At 30.3% G+C, this 9,678-nt stretch overlaps 1 long non-coding RNA gene across 1 annotated transcript in view; it reads right to left on the bottom strand.

Annotated features, from left to right (window-relative positions):
• Window positions 1-2,107: 2,107 nt before the first annotated feature.
• LOC127735847 (uncharacterized) overlaps window positions 2,108-9,678 on the bottom strand; it is a 31,033-nt gene continuing 23,462 nt past the window's right edge. Inside the window, exons 4-6 of the long non-coding RNA XR_007998600.1 lie at window positions 3,454-3,523; window positions 3,071-3,134; window positions 2,108-2,444 (exon numbers count right to left, since the gene is read on the bottom strand). This is a non-coding gene — a long non-coding RNA (uncharacterized LOC127735847). The remainder of the gene's footprint in view (window positions 2,445-3,070; window positions 3,135-3,453; window positions 3,524-9,678) is intronic.

Below are 9,678 nucleotides of genomic sequence, written 5' to 3'. Positions count from 1 at the left end.
TAATTTCAGAAACCTCTATCCTGTTACTGGCATATGCCGTCCAGATTCAAACTAGATTTAAGTGATAAGATCTAATAATTGAGCAGATACACCTGCTTGCAGAAAAAAAAAACAGTAAATGAAATACCAAAATTAAACATGAATGTGACCAGTATTTTGTGTTTCATAAATTGTGTTAAAATCAAAAAAGCTTTTGTCAAACATTACTTCATTATCATCTGGAAATAAGAAAGTTAAATGTTTAAGGTAATTAAGGGGCATAACTCTTGAACGGTTATTCTCAAAACCATCAAAATGGACCTTGAACAGTTTTTCGATGATCCATGATATTATGTACAATTTCAAAGGACTGGGTCAAGTGGTACTATAATTATCATCCAGAAATCAAAGAAATAACATTTGCAAAGGCAAGCCGCAAATCTTGAACAGTAATTGTGAAAAAAAATTAAAATCTAACTTGACCTGTATTTTTATGGTCCATGACATTCTCAAATGAATTTCATTAACGATTCTATTCATATAATATTACTCTAACTTCTATCCCTTAAATATTTAGGCTTAAACAAAACTAACAATATATTCATGTAGCTGATAACCCAGACAGCTCGTCTGGATACCAGATTTTAATGATTTTTTAAACAATATCCATGTATACAAATTGTAAGCATATATACATAAAAGATCATAATTGATGAAATGCTTCTATGCTGTATTTTAAGTTAAATACCAAATAATGACAAAATCTATCATCAACAATCTCCCTGCCAGGAACAACCATGACAACCGACTGAAACGAGTGAACTTGGTCAAACTTCTTTAAAAACTGAACTTGTAGTGGGAAAGTGTTGGAAACCTGAGTCCAAACCTAATGCTCTGAAGACCATCTCAGGAAGTATACTTTAGACAGTATAAAAAAATTGTATAATTATTCAGAACAAAACAATTGATAAAAATATAAATTATATCAAGCTCAGCTAAAAAATAAAAGAAGAATGTGTCTGAGGATACGATGCCCTTGCTCAAGCTTTGCAATTTTAAAAATTGTAAAAAGGAGGATAACTCTAGAAAAGTAATTGACTCACTGCCCAAATTTGCAACTTTCCAACTGATAAAGGGGCATTACTCTTAAAAGTTAGTGGGGAAACAAAAATGGGACAAAAGGAACAACAAAAGGACAGAAGGACGTCAAGGGTAACACTTAATGCCTCCTTTCCCTATGGCAGGGGCATAAAAAAAACAAAAAAAATCGGAAAAGATATATATTTAACAACGGTGAAAGCCAAAATATACATTTTCTTTTTTCTTTTATTTTAAGATTCTCCATTCTTAACTTCTGGAAGTGTTTTGACTAGACATGGACCATTATTAATATATCTAAAAGAGTAGGTCTTCAAATAAAAGTGGTCCATTTCAATTAATTTTCAAAGTACCAATTAAATCTAGCCACAGGGGAAAAAAATAATGAATACAATCTGAACCATGAACTCAAAACAAAACTATACATACCAATAAACTGTTAACACAGAGATATGTCTCGCCTATTTGTTATTTTGATAATGCAAATGTTGAAATTAAAATAACAATACTTTTACATGTAAGTTATGCAAATATACAAAGTCAATGAACCATGACTAAAGGTACAGGGCTAAACAATCTTCATGGAAATGAGATGTGCCAATGCTAATACAACTGCATACCAAATACCATTGACTTTTCATAAGTCATTCCCTTTAAAGAAACCTAAACACAAACATTAACTTGTAAACTAAGCAAACATTTCAAAGTCAATAGACCATGACTGAAGGGGCGAGGCCAAATAATCTTCATGGAAATGAGATATGCCAATGGTTATACAACTGCATACCAAATATCATTGAGCTACCACCAGTGGCTCCCCATAAACTGACCTAATCACAAACTAATACATGAAAACTAAGCAAAGTTTCAAAGTCAATAAACCATGACTGAGGGGACATGGCCAAATAATCTCCATGGTAATGAGATGTGCCAATGCTAATTCAAATACATACCAAATATCATTGACCTACCACTAATGGTTCACCATAAACTAGACCTAATCACAAACTAATACATTGTTGACGCCTCTGCCGGAGACAGCATACTTATGTCTCGCTTTTTGGCTCTGTCAAGGCGAGACAAAAACCAGTTCAGTATCAATATGCATGACAAAAAAATTGTCAAGAATGGACATGAGTAGAGCTACCTGAATATATCCTTTGGTTTTAATGGTAAAAAGAGAGATTTTAAAATTCAAAATAAGTTATCTATAACTTACAATTTTGTTGAAAATGGAGAATCTTTACACTATTTTTTTTTTTTTTTAAATTATAAACATTTATCAAACATACACAAAAATTGTCTGAATTACATTCTTTACTGGTAAAGTCACCTAATCATTTTCATGCAGCCACAGTTAAAGTTACCTGAAAAAGAAATATTCATTCTTAAACATATCTGTCAAAACTATGTGAAAATAATTGAAACAATATTTAATACAAACGAATAATTAACTGGACATTACAATTATGATGCATATAACATTTCTTTACCTAGCTTTAAAGTGACTCGTGGATATAACTTTTAGACTACCAGTCTTTGTTGGCAAAAAAAGATGAAAAACAAGTCGCTGTTTGTTGTCTATTATATTTTTTGTTTGTTTATTGTTTTATCCTATATCAAGTCATTGGTTTTCTCATATGAATTATTTCACATTTTGCCATGTTGGGGCCTTATATAGCTTACAATACAGAATAGGTTTTGCTCATTGTTGAAGACCATAAAATGGCATTCTATAGTTGCTAACATCCTTGTCATGTGGTTTCTGGTTCATTAATGTCTCATTGGCAATCATACTACATTTCTTAATTTCTATATAGTGGGATTAATTTAGATAAAAAAAACAGAGAGAAGATATCCAAAATTCAAATCTTTACTTCCCTTATTTGTATCTTGATACCCCCTTCCAAATTATACATACACTTATAACATGAAAAATTCTAGTGACATGCTCTAAGCTGAATAGTTCATAAATCTATGTACTGATTCTTACCATAAAAGTCAGCTCCAATGGCCATTCCCAACCTCAATCCTTACGGACAAGCTGTGATGTTAATCTGAAATATAAAAATGCCTCATCATCAAAAATTGTTTAAACTGATCATTTTTGGTATACTTATATATATTTAATATAAATACTGGTAGTTTATAAATGTGTAATAGATGTTGAGAACATGTGGATTAGACAGCTATCCAGCAAACCAGCAAACTTTTATGTAATTATATCAGATCCTAAAATTAACTTATAAACTGGTACTGATAAATGAGAGAGCAGACCTGACCAACTAAAAGCCCAGAGAGAATTTTCCAAAGAAATTTTATAATACATTTGTGTTTTTTTTCTCTTCAAAACTGGAATAACATTCTGGTACTTACCTTCCTTTTAGATGTATTAGACCCAAAAGTCTTATTCCCAACACCATGAAAAACATGTCACAGAAAGAACCTAAAAGGAATTAAAATGGATACATTATTATATATTTTATAAATCCATTTCTGTCAACATAAACATTTACTAAACATTGTTTTGATTTCTTACTACATGTTCACAATAGTATAACATCAACACCTAAGTTTGTAAAATTAATATAAAGATGGAAAAAAAAGGAAGTCAAAGAATAATGATTTGAATTTCAACTGCATTAAAATCTGCATATTTTACAGAGTTATCTCCCATTGTTTATTGAATTTGTCTCCCCTTGGAAGTTCTATTCCAATCTCAGGATTTACTATTGCTATTTTAATAGAAAATCTTGTTAATATACTTGGTACATGTATCTTTAAATATTAAACTGGTAAAATAATTCTCTGTCGGGTAGCTACTTTTAGTTTTCAGTTTTCTAACTTGGAAAATATGTTCTCACCCTTCACATGGCTATTGTTAGAAAAACATTAATAATGTCTAATACAGTTATTATTTAATTATTTTTTTTTAATTATCCTGATAAGAATTCAACTGGCCAATGTACATGTAATGGTGTATAATATCATACCATTAGACTTTGCAGGTATTTAAGTTGATTTCTTCTGTGTGTTTTTTCTCATTGAAACCAATAGTCAATACCATATTTTATTTCTTTAAGACAAACAATTACACACATAGGACATATAAAGACCATCAGAAATAATAAATACAGTATTGTAACCTATATATCTCTGTAAGATAATAAAGATTAGTGATGTTTGAAAAATTGTTGTCACTTCTATCAAAGCTGGCTCTCTTAAAAGCTTACAGTAGATTAAGCTTCATCTGCGATAAAAATAAAATATAAAGAGTAAAGAGTATATAGTATAGAGTTAAGGAAATCTATATGCCACTCTCCCTGGTCTGTTAGCCATATTCAAGGTCGACGACTGAAACATCCTCTCTAAGCTGAATCAGCAAAAATCCAAAATTACAAATTAAACATCTGTGAGTGAACTCTGAAATGAAATATAAATATATATACAACCATACAATCAATCAACCTTACTATTTAAGCTGCAAACTGTAGCTCTTAGGTACTTATGATATTTATTGAACATAGATGGTCCTCAAATAGTCAAAAAATATCATAAAGACCTAAGAGCTATGGTTCTGCAGCTACCTTACCACCAATTCTTTGAAGTAACCTATATAAAAAATAAATATATATACAAACATACATACACATGAAAATATATAAAATGAAATAGATCAATCAATCTTACTATTAGCTGCAAACTGTAGCTCTTAGGTCCTAATGACATTTATTGAACATAGATGGTCCTCAAATAGTCAAAAAATATCATAAAGACCTAAGAGCTATGGTTCTGCAGCTACCTTACCACCAATTCTTTGAAGTAACCTATATAAAAAATAAATATATATACAAACATACATACACATGAAAATATATAAAATGAAATAGATCAATCAACCTTACTATTAGCTGCGGAACCATAGCTCTTAGGTCCTTATATTTATTGAACATAGATGGTCCTCAAATAGTCAAAAAATATCATAAAGACCTAAGAGCTACGTTTTGTGGTAATAAGCATTGTGTGTAAGTCTCATAACATTTGGTTGAGGCTAATTTAAGTAGAGAACAGAAACTAAAAATTCAGCAATTTTTCTATTTGTAAACACGCATAACTCTAGAACGGTTGTGTATAAGTTTTATAACATTTGGTTGAGACAAACTAAAGTTAGAGAACGGAAATGAAAAATTCAGCAATTTTTATGTTTATAAAGGGACATAACTCAAGAATGGTAAAAGTGTAGCCACCAAATTTCGTACTTAATCTGTATTATGTAGTAATAAGCATTGTGTATAAGTTTCATAACATTTGTTTGAGGCAAACTAAAGTTAGAAAACGGAAACACAAAATTGGTACTTGATCTTAGTTTTGTGGTAATGAATATTGTGTATAGGTTTCATAATGTTTGGTTGGGGCAAACTTAAGTAACAGAATTTAAACAAAAAATTTTGCAATCTTTCGATTTTTAAAGGGGCATAACTCAATAATGGTTAAAGTGACACTACCCAAATTCAACTTGATCTGTGTTTTATCAGTGGAAGTCAAAATTAAACATTGCATTATAAAGCATTGATTGTAGTTGATTCAACTATAATCATGGACAAAGGAAGATAACTCCAATTTTAAAAATAACTTGATATTTAGAAGAAAATAAAAATTTTGCAATTTTTCCATTTATAAAGGGGCAAAACTCTAGAACAGTTAAAGTGACGCCACCAAAATTCAAACTTGATCTGTGTTTTGTGGTAATTAGCATTGTGTATAAGTTTCATAACATTTGGTTGAGGCAAACTTAAGTTAGAGAATGGAAACTAAAAATATTACAATTTTTCCATTTATAAAGGGGCATAACTCTAAAACAGTTAATGTGATGCCACCAAAATTCAAACTTGATCTGTGTTTTGTGGTAATAAGCATTGTGTATAAGTTTCATAACATTTGGTTGAGGCAAACTTAAGAGAACGGAAACTAAAAATTTTGCAATTTTTCCATTTATAAAGGGGCATAACTCTAGAACGGTTAAAGTGACACCACCAATATTCAAACTTGATCTGTGTTTTGTAGTAATAAGCATTGTGTATAAGTTTCATAACATTTCGGTTTAGGCAAACTTAAGTTGGAGAACGGAAACTAAAAATTTTGCAACTTTTCCATTTATAAAGGGGCATAACTCTAGAACAGTTATAGTGACGCCACCAAAATTCAAACTTGATCTGTGTTTTGTGGTAATAAGCATTGTGTATCAGTTTCATTATATTTGGTTGAGGCAAACTCAAGTTAGAAAGCGGAAACCAATTTTGGGACGTACATACAGACAGACAAGGGTAAAACTTAATGCCCCCACCGCGTCGGCGGGGGTATAATAAATATATAATTTTTTATACAACCATACACATGAAAATACATAAAATGAAATAGATCAAACAACCTTACTATTTAAGCTGCAAACTGTAGGTCTTAGGTCCTTATGATATTTATTGAACATAGATGGTCCTCAAATAGTCAAAAATGATCAAAAAGACCTAAGTGGGCATAATAAATATATAATTTTTTATACAACCATACACATGAAAATACATAAAATGAAATAGATCAAACAACCTTACTATTTAAGCTGCAAACTGTAGGTCTTAGGTCCTTATGATATTTATTGAACATAGATGGTCCTCAAATAGTCAAAAATGATCAAAAAGACCTAAGTGCTACGGTTCCGCAGCTACCTTACCATCAATTCTTTGAAGTAACCTATATAAAAAATAAATATATATACAACCATACACATGAAAATATATAAAATGAAATAGATCAACCAACCTTACTATTTCAGCTGCAAACACTAGCTCTTAGGTCCTTATGATATTTATTGAACATAGATGGTCCTCAAATAGTAAAAAAATATCATAAAGACATAAGAGTTACGGTTCTGCAGCTACCTTACCATCAATTCTTTGAAGTAACCTATATAGAAAATAAATACATATACAACCATACACATGAAAATATATAAAATGAAATAGATCAACCAACCTTACTATTTAAGCTGCAAACTGTAGCTCTTAGGTCCTTATGATATTTATTGAACATAGATGGTCCTCAAACAGTAAAAAAATATCATAAAGACCTAAGAGCTTACGGTTCCGTAGCTACCTTACAATCAATTCTTTGAAGTAACCTATATAAAATATAAATATATATACAACCATACACATGAAAATATATAAAATGAAATAGATCAACCAACCTTACTATTTAAGCTGCAAACTGTAGCTCTTAGGTCCTTATGATATTTATTGAACATAGATGGTCCTCAAATAGTCAAAAAATATCATAAAGACCTAACAGCTACGGTTCCATAGTTACCTTACCATCAATTCTTAGAAGTTACCTATATAAAAAATAAATATGTATACAACCATACACATGAAAATATATAAAATGAAATAGATCAACCAACCTTACTTTCTAAGCTGCAAACTGTAGCCCTTAGGTCCTTATGATATTTATTGAACATAGATGGTCCTCAAATAGTCAAAAATGATCAAAAAGACCTAAGTGCTACGGTTCCGCAGCTACCTTACCATCAATTCTTTGAAGTAACCTATATAAAAAATAAATATATATACAACCATACACATGAAAATATATAAAATGAAATAGATCAACCAACCTTACTATTTCAGCTGCAAACACTAGCTCTTAGGTCCTTATGATATTTATTGAACATAGATGGTCCTCAAATAGTAAAAAAATATCATAAAGACATAAGAGTTACGGTTCTGCAGCTACCTTACCATCAATTCTTTGAAGTAACCTATATAGAAAATAAATACATATACAACCATACACATGAAAATATATAAAATGAAATAGATCAACCAACCTTACTATTTAAGCTGCAAACTGTAGCTCTTAGGTCCTTATGATATTTATTGAACATAGATGGGCCTCAAACAGTAAAAAAATATCATAAAGACCTAAGAGCTTACGGTTCCGTAGCTACCTTACAATCAATTCTTTGAAGTAACCTATATAAAAAATAAATATATATACAACCATACACATGAAAATATATGAAATGAAATAGATCAACCAACCTTACTATTTAAGCTGCAAACTGTAGCTCTTAGGTCCTTATGATATTTATTGAACATAGATGGTCCTCAAATAGTCAAAAAATATCATAAAGACCTAACAGCTACGGTTCCATAGCTACCTTACCATCAATTCTTAGAAGTTACCTATATAAAAAATAAATATGTATACAACCATACACATGAAAATATATAAAATGAAATAGATCAACCAACCTTACTTTCTAAGCTGCAAACTGTAGCCCTTAGGTCCTTATGATATTTATTGAACATAGATGGTCCTCAAATAGTCAAAAATTATCATAAAGACCTAAGAGCTACGGTTCGGCAGCTACCTTACCATCAATTCTTTGAAGTAACCTATATAAAAAATAAATATATATACAACCATACACATGAAAATATATAAAATGAAATAGATCAATTAACCAACCTTAATATTAGCTGCCGAACCATAGCTGTTAGGTCCTTATGATATTTATTATACATAGATGGTCCTCAAATAGTCAAAAAATATCATAAAGACCTAAGAGCTTACGGTTCCGCAGCTACCTTACCATCAATTCTTTGAAGTCACCTATATAAAAAATAAATATATATACAACCATACACATGAAAACATATAAAATGAAATAGATCAACCAACCTTACTATTTAAGCTGCAAATTGTAGCTCTTAGGTCCTTATGACATTTATTGAACATAGATGGTCCTCAAATAGTCAAAAAATATCATAAAGACCTAAGAGCTACGGTTCTGCAGCTACCTTACCATCAATTCTTTGAAGTCACCTATATAAAAAATAAATATATATACAACCATACACATGAAAACATATAAAATGAAATAGATCAACCAACCTTACTATTTAAGCTGCAAACTGTAGCTCTTAGGTCCTTATGATATTTATTGAACATAGATGGTCCTCAAACAGTCAAAAAATATCATCAAGACCTAAGAGCTATGGTTCCGCAGCTACCTTACCATCAATTCTTTGAAGTAACCTATATAAAAAATAAATATATATACAACCATAAACATGAAAATATATAAAATGAAATAGATCAACCAACCTTACTATTTAAGCTGCAAACTGTAGCTCTTAGGTCCTTATGATATTTATTGAACATAGATAGTCCTCAAACAGTAAAAAAATATCATAAAAACCTAAGAGCTTACGGTTCCATAGCTACCTTACCATCAATTCTTATAAGTTACCTATATAAAAAATAAATATGTATACAACCATACACATGAAAATATATAAAATGAAATAGATCAACCAACCTTACTTTCTAAGCTGCAAACTGTAGCCCTTAGGTCCTTATGATATTTATTGAACATAGATGGTCCTCAAATAGTCAAAAAATATCATAAAGATCTAAGAGCTACGGTTCCGCAGCTACCTTACCATCAATTCTTTGAAGTAACCTATATAAAAAATAAATATATATACAACCATACACATGAAAATATACAAAATGAAATAGATCAATCAACCTTACTATTAG

This window comes from Mytilus californianus, unplaced genomic scaffold, assembly GCF_021869535.1.
Source record: "Mytilus californianus isolate M0D057914Y unplaced genomic scaffold, xbMytCali1.0.p SCAF_3, whole genome shotgun sequence".
NCBI classification, from domain to species: domain Eukaryota; kingdom Metazoa; phylum Mollusca; class Bivalvia; order Mytilida; family Mytilidae; genus Mytilus; species Mytilus californianus.
This window is presented reverse-complemented; position numbering and strand designations above follow the sequence as displayed.